Source organism: Ornithorhynchus anatinus, chromosome 11 (genome assembly GCF_004115215.2).
Source record: "Ornithorhynchus anatinus isolate Pmale09 chromosome 11, mOrnAna1.pri.v4, whole genome shotgun sequence".
Classification (NCBI taxonomy): Eukaryota; Metazoa; Chordata; class Mammalia; order Monotremata; family Ornithorhynchidae; genus Ornithorhynchus; species Ornithorhynchus anatinus.
The window spans coordinates 45,407,934-45,423,726 of record NC_041738.1 but is presented as its reverse complement, the minus strand read 5'-3'; positions in this window follow the sequence as shown (position 1 = coordinate 45,423,726).

Below are 15,793 nucleotides of genomic sequence, written 5' to 3'. Positions count from 1 at the left end.
CAATCTAACCACCTATCCTTTCTATTGGTTACCTTCCTCTGCATGATTTCATTTTTAGTTTATTCCTCTGTAAATCAAATATACCACAATCCATGACACCCTCAATGTTCCTGCCCAAACCCTAAACACCCTCATTTGCACATCTTCAAAAAATCCATTTTCATTTCCTTTGAGACACACAACTTTCATTTGTACAATTTTTTTACATTTTAGGACTTTGAATCAAGCGATCTGAGTTCATATCTCAGTAGGACTTTGAAAGAAGCAGCCTGGCTTAGTGGAAAGAGCGTGGGCTGGGGAGTCAGGCGACGTGGGTTCTAAACCTGGCTCCGGCACTTGTCTGTGTGACCTTGGGCAAGTCACTTAACTTTTCTTTGCCTCAGTTACCTTACCTGTAAAATGGAGATTAAGACTGTGAGCCCCAAGTGGGACAACCTGATTACCGCCTATCTACCCTAGTGCTTAGAACGGCACATAGTAAGCGCTTAACAAATACCATAATTATTACAAGAGCCAAACACTTCCTCATCCTCAGTTTGTAGCATTCATACCCAGGCCAACAAGGGTGGGAGGGGGAAGAGGGGGGCAGGCTGGGGGCAGTGTTCCCCCAAAGCCAATCCTCTGCAGAGAGCCCTGTCCTGGCCCCGGCTTCCTGCTGTAGGTTTGGAATTCTAGGAGGGCATGTGAGACAATGATTAAGAAGGATAATGCAGAGAACTGACGCATGAGTACCAGAAACACCTTTGATGGAAGTGGGAAAATGGGGGACAGCCAAAAAGACTTCCTGGTGATGGAACCCTAAATACAAGTCATGTAGAAAGCTTCCAGATGAGAAACATTGCACTAGGTGTTCAAATAGGAACTCTTGACCTCAGTCCTCTGAACTGTGTGATGTGGAGTGGGGATGGTGCCAGGTACACTACAAGACAAGGAAAAATGATTTAGGAGAGGTAATGGCCCATTTCGGCAAAATGAAATCACTCACTGGGGCAATCTTTTGTTGGTTGATTTCACCAGATGTAGCTGTGCAAACAAATGGGTGACAGATCCCAAGTATGGAGGCCATCTCTGCACTTAAAACACAATTGCAAAGATCCCACTCACACCCTAGTTGAATCGATGGGCTGAGACAAAGTTCATTCCTTGATGTTGAGATGGAAGGGGTCACCAAGAATAGGTTGATAAGGAAGAAACACACACCCACAACACCCCCTTTCTCCAATACAACTCGGATGGAGGAGAATGAATCAATGGCATCACCTTTCATTAATATCTGGTAGAAAGATGTATAGGTGTTTGAGTCCCAAGGTAAATTTTCTCAAAAAGATGGTGAGGCACAGAGAAGTTAAGTGCCTTGCCCAAAGTCACACAGCTAAGTGGCGGAGCAGGGATTAGAACCCACAACCTCCGACTCCCAAGCCCGTGCTCTCAGGTAATAATTGTAATTGTGCTGTTTAAGCACCTACTACGAGTCGAGCAGTGTGCTAAGCACTGCGTTGGTTTTCTAGATAGTCAGATCAGAAACTGACCCTGTCCCACATGGGGCTGAGTTTAAGAGAGAGGAAGAATGGGTATTTAAACTCCATTTTAGAGAAGAGGAAATTGAGGCACAGATAAGTTATATGACTTACTCAGGGTCACTCAGCAAGCAAGAGGCAGAGCCTGCGGGGGACTGCGGTGGAAGAGAATCCTCGAAGTCAGTACCTAAAAGGGGCCCAAGTAGGCCTCAGTCCAGGTTGCAACCCCAACCCCCGCCTGTCTCCCCACCCATCTTCGGGGATCGATTCCCTTCTTGATGAGCGTTTTTGCGGTACGAATCCTCTCTGGGCTGCCCTCCTCATCCTTCCTGAGTTGCCGGCGACCCAGACCAGCAACTCGAGTGAATGGGCAGCGGGGCCGGGAAGCCCCTGTCGAATCAGTGACCGGCAGCAGACCCTCCTCCCCCAGCCCCCCACCTTTATTCATTCATTCAGTCGTATTTAGTGAGCACTTACTGTGTGCACAGCACTATACTGAGAGCCTGGAAAGTACAATTAGGCGACAAGTAGGGACAATCCCAACCCGACAACAGGCTTCATTCTCCCGGGCTCGGGCAGGGTGGTGCTGGCTGAAGTTGGGGGGAAGCCCCCCGAGTCCCCGGGGATTCCCACGCACCCCTCCTCCCGGGAATCTGCGGGCAGAGGAGACGGGGGTCTGCAGGCAGAGGAGATGGGGGACTGCAGGCAGAGGAGATGGGGGTGGGGAGAAGCGGGGCTAGCCAGGGGGAGCTCAGAGCAGCTGGGAGGACCAGACGATGGAGAGGCTCGGGCGGCATCAATGTGGATTTTGTTTCCTCCAGCCAAGAATCCCCTTTGGGTTTGTGGGCCTGAAGGAAACCCCTAACCCGTGGAGCTGAGCCTTCCTAAAGTCGTTACCCTTTCGCTGAAGGGTCCGGATCGCAGCGGGCGCCGTGTTTGCATAATGAAATAAGGTGTTCAGCCACCCACGGGAGGTGGAAATCTGACATGGGCCTGGAAAACGAAGGCCCTTGTTCCTCCGACTCGCGCGGTTAGGCGCCGTGGGTGGGAGCCGGGGCGGGGGGGATCTGTTTTCCCAGGCTCCGTGCCATCAGGAATTACTGAGCGGCCCTGAGCTGGGAGGAAATATTTCATTATAGACACATGCACTTCAATTTCACATGATGGAAACTGGAGGATCGACTTTCTCCGCCTCCCCCTCCCGGGACCCAGCGGAGCGGTGGTGGGGGGAGATGAGGGAGGAGGGGGAAGGGGACAGAAGGGCTGGCGCTCCTCACACCCCCTTCCTATCGCCCCCCCCAAGCCCCCTGCCCCGCCGGCGGCTCGGTTTGCCGGGCCTGGTCCCCGGAGGGGGGGGGGGGGGACGGCCCACGCCTGCTTCATTAGCCCCTTTCAACGCGCCGCCGGGGATGGACAACACGTCCGTTGTAATAATAATAATGTTGGTATTTTTTAAGCGCTTACTATGTGCAGAACACTGTTCTAAGCGCTGGGGTAGATACAGGGTAATAGGGTTGTGCCACGAGAGGGTCACAGTTAATTCCCATTTTACAGATGAGGTAACTGAGGCACAGAGAAGTTAAGTGACTTGCCCACAGTCACAAAGCTGACAAGTGGCAGAGCCGGGATTCGAACCCATGACCTCTGACTCCCAAGCCCGGGCTCTTTCCACTGAGCCACGCTGCTTCGAAGAAGCGCTTAGTCCAGTGCTCTGCACGCAGGGAGCGCTCAGGAAATACGATCGAATGAATAACAACGGTATTTGTTAAGCGCTTACTATCCGCCAAGCACTGTTCTAAGCGCCGGGGCAGATACAAGGTCATCAGGTTGTCCCACGTGGGGCTCCCACTCTTCATCCCCATTTTACAGATGTGGGAACTGAGGCCCAGGGAGGTTAAGTGACGTGCCCAAAGCCACACAGCTGACAAGTGGCGGGGTCGGGATTAGAACCCACGACCCCTGACTCCCAAACCTGGGCTCTTTCCACCGAGCCATGCTGCTTCTCTGTTTTAAACTGCACCTGTGTTGTACGGGAGCAAATGCATAAAGAAGTGGAGAATTCATCCAATCATTCAATCGTATTTATTGAGCGCTTACTATGTGCGCAGCACTGCACTAAGAGTGCGACCACCAATCCCTCCCCCCTCCCACCTTTATCAGGACCCCCTCCCCAGCCCCGGCCCCTGCCTTGAGCGGTCTGCCTTCTCCAGTCCCCCGCCCGCTTTCATTCATTCATTCAATAGTATTTATTGAGCGCTATATGCAGAGCACTGTACTAAGCGCTTGGAATGTACAGTTCGGTAACAGACAATCCCTCCCACCCTAACCTTTCTGAATCCTAAACCTGTCGCTTGGGAGCCCACCTCCTCATTCATTCATTCGTTCAATGGTATTTATTGAGCGTTTACTGTGTGCAGAACACTGTACTAAGCGCTTGGAAATTACAATTCAGCAACAAAGACAATCCCTCCCCAACAAAGGGCGCACAGTCTAGAAAGGAGGAATCATGTAATTTGTTAAGCGCTTATTATGTGCCCAAAAGTGTTCTAAACGCTGAGGTAGATACAAGGCTCACAGTCTTAATCCCCATTTTACAGATGAGGTAACTGAGGCACAGAGAAGTTAAATGACTTAATAATAATAATGTTAGTATTTGTTAAGCGCTTACTATGTACCGAGCACTGTTCTAAGCGCTGGGGTAGATACAGGGTAATCAGGCTGTCCCACGGGGGGGCTCACAGTTTTAATCCCTATTTTACAGATGAGGTAACTGAGGCACAGAGAAGTTAAGTGATTTAACCAAAGTCATACAGCTGACAGGTGGTGGAGCCGGGATTACCACCCATGACCTCTGACTCCCAAGCCCGTGCTCTTTCCTCTGAGCCACGCTGCTTTTCGAAATTATTTGGTCATTTCAGGCTACCAATTGAAAAAAAAAAGTATTGCCAGTGAGGGGAGGGGGAGGCTCAAAACAAGACGTGCGGAAAGAACGGTGGGCCACGGGTGGGTCGGGTTTGGTCGTGGCCGGAGCCCCTAGATCTAGGATGGTTCTGGATCCACCTTGGGGGTCAGCGAGGATGTAAATTAGGTAAATCACTTAATTTCTCTGTGCCTCAGTTATGTCATCTGTAAAATGGGGATTAAGAGTGTGAGCCCTACGTGGGACAGGCACTGTGCCCAACCTGACAAACTGGTATCCACCCTAGGGTTTAGAACAGTGTTTGGCACATAGTAAAAGTTTAAAAAAGTACCATAATTATTATTAAGCACACATGAACTTTCAGACATGGTAATGGTAACTTGTTAACTAGGGACAAGTGTCCCTTCGGCGGCTGGGAGCCCAAAGGCCCAGTAAATAAGGGCAGGTGATCTCTGTCTCCCTCCCTTCTAGACTGGGAGTCCCTTTTTGGGCAGGGATCGTCTCTATCTGTTGCTGACTTGTACTTTCCAAGCGCTTAGTACAGTGTTCTCCACACAACGTTCAATAAATACCATTGAATGAATGGAATAAATAATAATGATGGTATTTGTTAAGCACTTACTATGTGCCGAGCATTGTTTTAAGCGTTGGGGTAAATACAAGGTAATTAGGTTTGTCCCACGGGGCTCACAGTTTTAATCCCCATTTTACAGATGAGGTAACAGGCACAGAGAAGTTAAGCGGCTTGCCCAAGGTCACATAGCGGACAAGTGGCGGAGTCGGAATTAGAACCCATGTCCTTTGACCAGATAAACCACCAACAACAAGAACTCCACACAAGAAACAGCCTCTAAAACTTCTCGGATTAAATGATGCCTTTCCGTTCCCCACACTTTCCATCCTAGCCTCTGGAGCTGGGAAATTGTTCCATTTTTGGCATCTCCTGGGCAAAGAAAAAAACGGATAATACCGACCCTATGCATGCAAGATGCAGATTTCCAAACGCTCAGTACAGTGCTTCGCACACAGTAAACGCTCAATAAATACGACTGAATTTCCGGAATGTTTTCTACAAGCTTATTCTTGTTCTGAACTGGGTATGTGCTTTTGCAGGCTGCATTAGCCCGCAGCCCTTACCATGTCTGAGAGTTCATGTGTGCTTAATAATGAGAATTATGGTACTTTTAAGCTTTTACCATGTGCCAAACCCTGTTCTAAGCACTAGGGTGGATACAAATTGGTCAGGTTGGGCACAGTCCCTGTCCCACGTGGGGCTCACACTCTTAATCCCCATTTTACAGACGATATAACTGAGGCACAAAGAAGTTAAGTGACTTACCCAAGGACACACAGCAGACACGTGGCAGATCCGGAATTAGAATCCAGGTCCTTCTGACTCCCAGGCCCCTGCTCTAGCCAAGGGGTTGCACGGCCAACCCTGAGTCTTTGGGGGCACAGGACCGTTATAGAAAGCAGTAAACCCCCCACCCCCCAAATACCGCCTTTCCAGGCTCCATCCCTTAAAATTTGTTCTGTGTCATTTGCCTCGGGGCCCAAGGGGTGATCCCTCTGGAAGAGGAGTGGGAAACTGAGCCCACAGAGAGAATTCCCGCGGTCCCGAGGAGCTCTAGGGGACCCGAGGATAGAGAGGCCCGAGCTGGGATAGACAGGGAAGAGGGATAAAATCACGGGATTCGAAATAAACGGACCCTGCCCGGACAGAGAGCGCTTCTATTTATTGGACTCTCCCAGGCGCTTAATACAGTGCTCCGCTCACGGTTTAATGTTGGTGTTTGTTAAGCGCTTACTATGTGCAGAGTTTAGTACCCTTGATTGAAGAGAAGGGGGTGAGAGGAGGTCTCCAAAGTTAGAACGCTACCCGGTGATTCCCGCGAAGCTATCGTTTGGGATCCGAAAATCTAAAATCCCCGTTATAAGGAAGGATGCTTCCCTCTGCATTCAGACCCCACCTCGCGCGGCCCATCCCACACCCACGGGAATCTGCACACACCCGGAGGGGGATAGCGTGACTCAGAGAAGATCTGACCCTTCGAAATCAGACATCTCGTCCTTTGCGATTTATCTCCCTCTCTCCTTCCTCGCTGTCTCCGTCGTGGTGGGAAACTAAAGCCCAGCTGTCTCCTTTCAGTCCTCTAAAATACTCCCGACTCTGCACCAGGAAACCCGAACGGGCTGGAAGCGCCCTGCCCTGAGCTCCGAGTTGTTTTAGGACTTGTGGTCTAGTTTAGCCCGCATCCATCCCGAGTCAGGAAAGGTTAAGGTTAGGGGTCAGGGCCGCGTTCCGAGGGCCACAGACTGCAGGCGCCCACCGACCACTGCCCAATTTGGAAGCAGCCGACAGCAGCCCTGCCTTCCCTTCCTTTTCCCCTGGCAAACTAGATAACCCGAAGGCTAATAGCCCTATAAAGCTGCTACCATCTCCCTTTTCCAGGAATTTTCTCTCGTCCCCTCCCCCAGCCACCACACACATATATACACACATGCACCACTCTTTTGCACTAAAATAAAAAATGTGACTAACGCAGTGATAAACCGATTCGGGGTGAGGACAAGAAAAACCCCTATATCTGACCCCTCCAGCTCCCATTACAGTCAGATGAAGCCTTGAGTTCGGAATATGCTTTCTCTTCAATACATCCAAGCCCCTTTCTCATCCAGAGATAGGAAAGGATGAAGGAAATACAAAAGCACAACTATGGTTAATAGCCCAGTCCCTCTCTTACCCTCCCCTCCCCTCAGAATGGGGGTAAAATGGTTTCCCTGCACATTCCCTATGTATTTCCACACAGACACCCTGCAAAACTGTACAAAAGTATAAGGGTTATGATGGTGTCACAGATAGGGCAAACCAAAAATTATTACCTTGAAAAGGTTCTTCTAGATGCTATAGTTGTAGCTTGTCACAGAACTCAAAAAGCCCAGGAAACAAGAAAAGTCTAGAAACTCACTACAGAGATTTTTCTAGCTTCTCCCTTCACCTGGGCAGCAAAATAGTGAGTGGAGTAGGTGCCCCTGTAGACAGCTGACTCACAACCCCAAACCTCACCTGATTGGGGAGGCCTTAATTTACATAGATAATTACTTTTAATTATCCATTTCGCTCTACCTGTAATTGACACAGCCTCAATGCATTAAACTCTTTATAAGCACACTTCTTGATATCATTCCAAATTATGGCCTGCCTCGGTGAGTTTCAGTAATTTTTATTTATTGTTGAATACAATTAAGTGTGTATTCTATGTGGTGAAAACACTCAAAAGGCATTGTTTTTACACTCATTATGGTCCAAATAATTTCACTTGTGGAAACAGAATCAAAGTAAAGTTAGGAGTAGAAAAGTTACTTAGTGAATTTAAAAAACTCTCCATCTTTTGCCTTTGTCCCTTTACCCCTGCTTTTTCCTCAGGATCAGGGGTTTAGATCCATTTTTTAAGATAATTGCCTCAGCTCTTCACTTTGCCAGCAAAGACAAAGCCAAAGTCATTGAAATAGATTGTACAACTCATGTGACTTATTTTTTAAAATTACTTTGTTCATAAATAGAGCCAGTAGAAAAATATATGCTATGGCCTGGGCCACATTTATTCTCTTACAGAAATTTATATTTAGGCATGCAGTTTAAAAGATTCTCTTATTATATATTGGGCTCTGTGGAACCCAATTGCTCATGCACTTGGCTTTAAATGTGCATTTTCTTAGCAAAACTCAGCAGAGACCTTTGTTCTCTACCAACAGTAGTTGTTGGTTGATTTGAAATGTATTTTATTGTATAAATAAAAGTATATCCATTGGTTTCAATCTTAGAGAAATTAAAACTACTGCATCTTGCTGTATTTTTCATCTATTTAAGCCTAAGATCCCTTTAAAACAGATTTTATTAACACTGTTTGCCCAGTAAGGAGACTGAAGCAGAGATGTAAAAGAAATCATAGATGGTGTTTAAATAGAAATGCTGAACAGAATAGAAAAAAAATGTACATTAATTTAGCAAGTCCTGTCTGCTGTGTGATGACTAAAGCATTCCCAACAAAAAAAAAGGAAAGTGTTTTGGGGTTGGGGGGTGTTGATTTTTTGTTGTTTTTTTTTCCCCTTACCACTGAGCCCAGATTGCCTAAAGAACAATTGGATTTGCGTTTTCTCAGCTGTCTAGTTTCCTTGTGGATCTCCTGTTCAACTGGGAGTACAACCCACTGACAAATGATATGAGGGGCTACTGGTGGTCCTGCCCTCTTTCCCCACCCCACCAACCCTCCAAAGATCCTCTCCAATACACTGCTCCCCACAAATAGCATGACACCCACTGAAAAGTTTTGGTAACATCACCACTACCTTAGATCTTACCAAGTGCCTTTCTTTCTGGCTGCCCAAGTTTCAGGTTTTTCTTTCCTTGCCAATAGGAGTGCCAGAGAAGCCCTTCACAGACGAGAAGTTAGTTGTTTTTTCCCCCTTCACTTGTACAGTGTACAAAAAAGACTTAAGCATGTCTGAGACAACTTTTAAAGCTTCATTGGTTTACACGAAACCAAGTCCCCAGGTGTGAGATCTTGTGTGCTTGAAGCAAAGTTTAGAGTTGAGTTTTAAACTTCTAAAAATAGGATCTTATAAAGGAAAACTGACACAATCTTTATTTGAATTGGCTAACAGAGTACGTGCCACCTTTCTTTAAGTTTTACCAGCACATTCAGGGATAGATCCACACTCTGTTCTCCTTTTCGCTTCGTTCACACCAGGATGCCCACCCAATTCCATCCCTTCCTCTACTCTCAGGTATTCCCTACCCACACAGCAGCATATATTCTCATGGAGAGTTCTCCCATGGCTAGGAAACCACATATAATGGTCAACTCTGAATTCTAAATAGAGTTAGTGCTGTATCTAGCTTGTACTCTCTACTTTGGTGCATATGGGTAAAAAAAAAAATTCCTCAGTAAACACCACAGAACTCTGCTTCTTGATCACATGCTGGTGATATGGTCTTTCAGATTGGACTGACATTCCTCACTATTCAATCTCAATTTATTAGTGTGCATTCAGGCCATTATCATAGTCTCTATTCCTCACAACATAGCCTACCATGTTACAGTATTTAAGATGAATTTCTAGGGCACTTCCATCTGGAATGAAAAGATAAATCCTCATTCTTATAGTTGAAGTTCAGAAAGAGTGCTGGTACCTCTTAAATTGAAGATTGTCTTTCGATGGGGGAATGAGGAGAGTTTCAAATGAAAATAGCCTATATCTGTCACCTTTTTGGGTTGGATGTGGACATCTCTACCTTTTCACCTCTACCCCTCACCCCTGTTCCTTTTACACTATCACAGCTAGATACAGTTTTCAGTCAGTTATATTTCAGTCTGCCAAACCTTCTACTACGTTCACTGAGCACATAATATGGGTGGAGGTCTGAACTCGTCACTTGGGGAATTTATTACAGAAGTATAAACCTGGATCCTGCCCTTAAGGAGTTTACAATCTAACAGTGGAGGCAAGGAAATACTCTTTTACCTGTTGTATATTTGCCAAGTTGTAAGAGAAAAGATGAAAATCGCCAAAGAAAATTTGTAATTAAATGAATGAATAATCACCACCCATATTAATTACTTCTACTGCTTGCAGAAGTGTACTATTTTTTGTGGTGTGTGCTAATGATAATAATAATAATTGTGGTATTTGTTACTATGCGCCTGGCACTGTACTAAGCCCTGGGGTGGCTACAATGAAATCAAGTTGGACACAGTCCCTGTCCCAGATGGGGCTCACAGTCTTAATCCCCCTTTTACAGATGAAGTAACTGAGGCACGGAGAAGTAAAGTGACTTGCCCAAGGTCACCCAGCAGACATGTGGCGGCGTTGGGATCAGAAGTCAGGTCCTTCTGATTCCCAGGTCTATGCTCTGTCCACTAGGCCATTCTACTTCTCTAGCAGGCTCTTGAGACCACGCAATTGAAGTTAGACAACAGACATCGTTATCGTGTATCTATCCCCATGATAAGCACATAGTAAGTGCTTAGTGCCATAATTAATTTAAACATACATACATACATGAGTGCTAAGGTGAATGATTAGGAAGGAGGAGATTAATCAGGTAATGTCTTTTGGAGGAGGTGACTTTTTAGAAGGAGGAAAGGGACAAGGTTTGGCAGAGCAGAGCAGGGAGAGCATACCATATAGGGTGATAGTCCTGGGCAATTGCTTAGAGCTGGGAAAGCCACAAGCACAAAAGCAATTGTTGTGGAGGACTTTTCTTTCTGTGTGGGTTGTTAGAGTTTGTATGTGACTAGCAAAACTGGTCCATAACTGGCAAGGTTTGTTGCAGCCTGGGCAAATATTTCCAAGGAGGGAGGGCGGATTAAGTTTCTCGATGCACGACTACCACCACTCTCTTTTCTCTATTTCCTTTTTGTGGCCTAAGACTTCAGAGAGCTGGACTCGGGTGCTGCAGACTACCTCTACCTCACATATGAGTAGCTATTTCTAAAATGATCGTAATCATAATTCATTTTTTTTTATTCCTAAAGCACCACCCCAACTATTATTTCATTTTTATCCTCCTCCACCATCCTCCCTGTGAGGTAGGAAGGGGCATTATTATTCCCTTTATATAGGTGATGCAATTCTCTAGAAGGCATAGCCCTCCTGAGAGTGTGGGCAGAAATTCTCACCCACAAACCACCACATTCATACATCTCTTGCACAGGTCTCAACCTTTCTTTCACCCCATATCAGACACACATTCAGTAGACCTTTCGCTCCTCCCAACCTTGCACACACATCACTGAATACACATACACATCAGACATGCATGCATATTTTTATTGCAGCCATCAGGAACATGAACAACCTTTCTGCCAGCACTCAACGCAGTCGATTTATGAGCTTTGTCTGTTTGAGCAAAGGGATGGCGAGGGGAATGGGGGGTGGGCAACTGAAGAGGGGGAGGTAGGAGGGTGTGGGCAAAAGGATGGGAGAGAAAATGGCCCATAAATTGCTCGCCTTGATTTACACTGGAATCCATTTACAGTCTCTTTCTTTATAGCGGCTCTCACATAGACCTTTCTCCCTCTCCTCCCTCTCGCTCTTCCTCTCGTTTCTCTCTCTCTCACGCTTTCATTCTCTCTCTCTCTCTCTCTCTCTCTCTCTCTGTCTCTCTCTTTGGGGTCCTGAGTTAGCCCAGCTGGAGGGAGACAGCGATCAGAGTTCAGTTGGTGCAGACAGAGCTAAAGTAAACAGACGTGGTCATTCGGCAGGCAGTTAGCAGCCTTTGGACAGATGAGCAGGGTTTGGGGAAGACCACACACACAAACCCCCTTCCAGACCACACAGGGGCCAGACTGCACTGGCTTTGCACGCAACACACACTCACATACACACACTCCTCCCTTACCACGGACCAAGATTTCCACTGTGCCATAAAAATTTTGAAGAAGCTTCTTTCTCAGTCCTACTTCTGAATACCTTTCCTGCCTGTCACCAGCCCTACTCCTGATGTGTGGCTCCTTTCTGATCCATAGTCTGAGTAAATCCATTGCTAGGTCCAAAAAATCAAGGGTACTCACATTCCTCCTGAGACAAAGTGCCCTTTGGGAAAACTGCCCCTGCCGCTTCCTCAGCTAAGAAAGTGATCTGCTATCTTTATGCCTTTCACTCCATTCAAAGAAAATTCAGAGCACTGCCATCATTCTTGTTTCAGATTATTTTACAGTGTATGACCTCCAGGATCAAGGGTCTGCCGAAGCCTGCCTCCCCTTGACCAAATTTCAGTTTGAAGCCAAATGATCCGTGACAGTTTTTCATATATATTTAAGAGCTGTACTCCCACCCGTCCTTTGCAAAAGAAAATCCCCTCCCCCAAATTGGACTGAATATAGCTCTCGTTAATCCAACTGACAATATTTAGTTAACCATTGCTCCTCAGCCACTGCTCAACATTCAAATGTAAGCAACCTCCTTTCTCTAGAATGTGCCAGGGTGCAGTCAGTGAGGAGAGAGGTGTTTCTTTGAATTGTGCTTACCCCCGCAGAGAGGCCTGACCATCTCATAACAGGCTGGAAAGCCACTGCTAATGCTCCACATCCCCCTCCTCCTTTTCTCCCTACACCTTGTTAATGAGGAGTTGATTAGATATAATCCTTTTCTCCTGGCCAAGGTGAGGGTGGTGGTTATGGAGTCCCTGACTAGGGTCTGAAGCCTTGGAAACAAATCCTTTTCTAGTCTGGCGCTCTTATCCTGTGAAGATGCTGTCTCCCCTGTGACCTGCAGGGCTGCCTGAGGACTTAACTTTCAATCACAGTGACACCCCCAAACTCCTACTGCTCACGCCGCATGTCAGCCTCTCTTCGTTGGTCCCCCCGCCATCTGCAAGGGCTCAGCACACCACAGGGAGCATGGTTGACTCCCGGCCATACATCTTCATTAGGTCCGTTTATTTGGGAAGGTGAGCCTCGGCAGGGCTCCGTGGCTGAGAGAACAGTTGATCTAGGGGCAAATTTCCTTTGAAAACCTCCTTGCAGTTGCAGTTATCCCGATCAGGAGAGGGGAGTGCGGCCAGCTCAGGACAGCTTGGGGAATGTGTTGCTCTACAAAGGGGCATTACTCATTTTGGCAGCAGTAGGCATTAGGGGGTTACAGGATGCTATAATCTCTGGATGAAGAGGGGAGCTCTGCTTTCCTAAACTGCCTGGCCAGATGGAAAGACCACTGGGATGGGAGTCAGAGAGTTCTAATCCCAACTTTGTAATTCCCTGCTGTGACTATGAGCAAGCCATTTACCTTCTCTGGACTTCAGTTTCCTCATCTGTAAAATGAAGTTTAAATACCTGCTCTCCCCTCTACTTAGACTTTGAGCTCCAAGTGGGACAAGGACAATGTCCAACCTGATTAGCTTGTATGTATCCCAAAGCTCAGTACAATTTTGGGCACATAGTAAGTGCTTAACAAATACTACAGTTAATTAATTAACCTTTTATCCCAGTCGGCCCACTCTTTTTATCCTACACTTCCTGTGCCTCAAGTTCAGTATTTAACTATTTATCTAAGTCCTTAGCATATCGTTGATGCTCAATAAGTATGAAATAGTTTAGCAACAATTTAGTAAGTCAGATCTTTTACTCTCTCTAAGGGAGATACTTGCAGAAATTGCCTTGACATTTTCAGATCCCTAAACTCCTTCATAGTCTCTGGCTGGACCAAAAGAACTATTGCAGTTTTCCAAAGGTTTTTCATTTACAAACGGACAGAAAAGTAGAGTAGAGAGGGCTTGTCTCTAAGGGAAGGGAGAAAGGGCAGTAGCCCAATGTCCTGGGCTTAATGAAGCCCCTGTTTGAGGCCTGAATCATGAGAGATAGGGGTCAGTGTTCCCTTCCTTTCCTTCAAAAGCTCCATGCTGACCTTTCTCCTCAAGGCCCTATTTTCCCCAGTTCCATGGTATGCAGACCCTGGACTGCCTCTCCCAAATTACCTTACCACCTAGAACCTCTGGCCATGAAATCTGTAGCAAGGAAAGACCTCTCTTTCCTACCCAATCTGAGGAGCAATCACCTGAACATTCATGCATACCTATGTACCTGTGTGTCAGTGGGTGTGTTCAGATATATCTGTGTATGTGTGTCTAGAACTGGAGTGGCAGAGGAAGCTGAGTGCCTTGGCAAGATGAGAAGACCTAGCCTCAGTTTCCATTAGTTTCTTCCCATCTTGATCCTGATCTGGGCTTCCCAAGGATGGAGGGAGTAGGGTGAGGTCCTGAGTTTGAGAGCATCTGGGGTTAGAACTGAAAGTCAGTGCCAAAATGGATGAGAGAGGTCTCCACCCCGCACCACACACTGACTGCCCTCTCTCTGCTCTCCTCCTCATGTTCCCCTCCCAGCATTTTCCTCCCCATCCTAAAAGGGACTCACTCCGTCAGTCAGGTGGTCCATGCTTCATCCCCTTCCCGTTTTCCCAGGCCTCTCTTCACCCCTGCCCATATGTAAGCTCCAGTCCTCCATGAAGAATGATGAGGGCAGGGTAAATTCCCCATCCTAGCCCTATATACCCAACCAGGTATGAGAAGCCACATGGCCTAGGGAATAGAATACGGGCCTGGGAGTCAGAAGGACCTGGATTCCATTCTCAGCTCCCCAGTTGTCTGTTGTGTAACCTTGGGCAAGTCACTAACTTCTCTGTGCCTCAATTACTACATCTGTAAATTGGGGATTAAGACTGTGAGCCCCATGTGGAACATAGACTGTGTCCCACCTGATTAGTTTGTATCTACCCCAGCGCTTAGTACAGTATCTGGTACATAGTAAGGGTTTAACAGATATCATAAGAAAATACAAACAAACAAAAAACCAAACAGCAACAAAAAACAAACAGGTGATAACCAGATGATGCCCTGCTTGGCAAGCCAGTGTCATATGGCACAAGGATGACCCCCAGAAGGTCTTCATTCCTGCTCAGTTCTTTCAAGGATATGTGACCAACTGGAAGGGAGAGAAGTTAGAAGAACAGATTCCAAGTCTGTGCAGGATCTACTCTGCCAGACTATCCATCTCATGTCCCCAGGGACTGCTGCTTTATTTGGTGAGATTACTCAGTAACAAAAGGAGAGCGCAAGCTCCTTCTGTCTGTAACTATAGTCCAGAGATCATTAATTCCCACTCCATCTCTAACCTGGATGACTCTGAGCCTCACATTTCTCCTCTGTAAAACAGAGAGAACATTGATCTTCAACCTGGGAGGGAGAATTAATAAAAATATTGTAGAACACTTTGTTAGACTATTCTACTGAGCCAAAATAGAGGGAAGGGATGAACCCTTTAACCAGTGACCCAATTATCATTTAGGCTAATGATAATTAGAAAAAAAAAGAAAAAAAAAGAACAGGGTGGGGGTGGAGGAAGAGATGACTGCACTAATTTACAGTCATTTCTAACACAACCTCTCTCACCTGAACCCTCTCCATTAAATGACAGTGATGTCTGAGTTGCAGAGCAACTTGCTGGCAGGAAGACTCCTGATATGAGGTACTTGCTGAGAGGGGAGGAAAAAAAGAAAGATAGGTCAATCCCTAGGGAGGTGTATTTCTCTTTCAGATGATTCATTTAAATGATATTGATTTGATGTGGGCAAATATACCTGCTCCTTAAAAAAACTAATTCAAGGTTTCATTTGGGCTGGGTTAATTCAACCTACTTACTTTTTGCAACTTGGCTTTATTGATTTCCTTAACTCTACCCCACCCTGACAGAGGGGATCAAAATTCTAGTCTGGGACAATGAGCTATTAATAATTTGGTGGGGAAGGGGAGAGGTGGAGAGGAAGAAAGAATATTGTCTGGGGAATTTAAAATGACTTT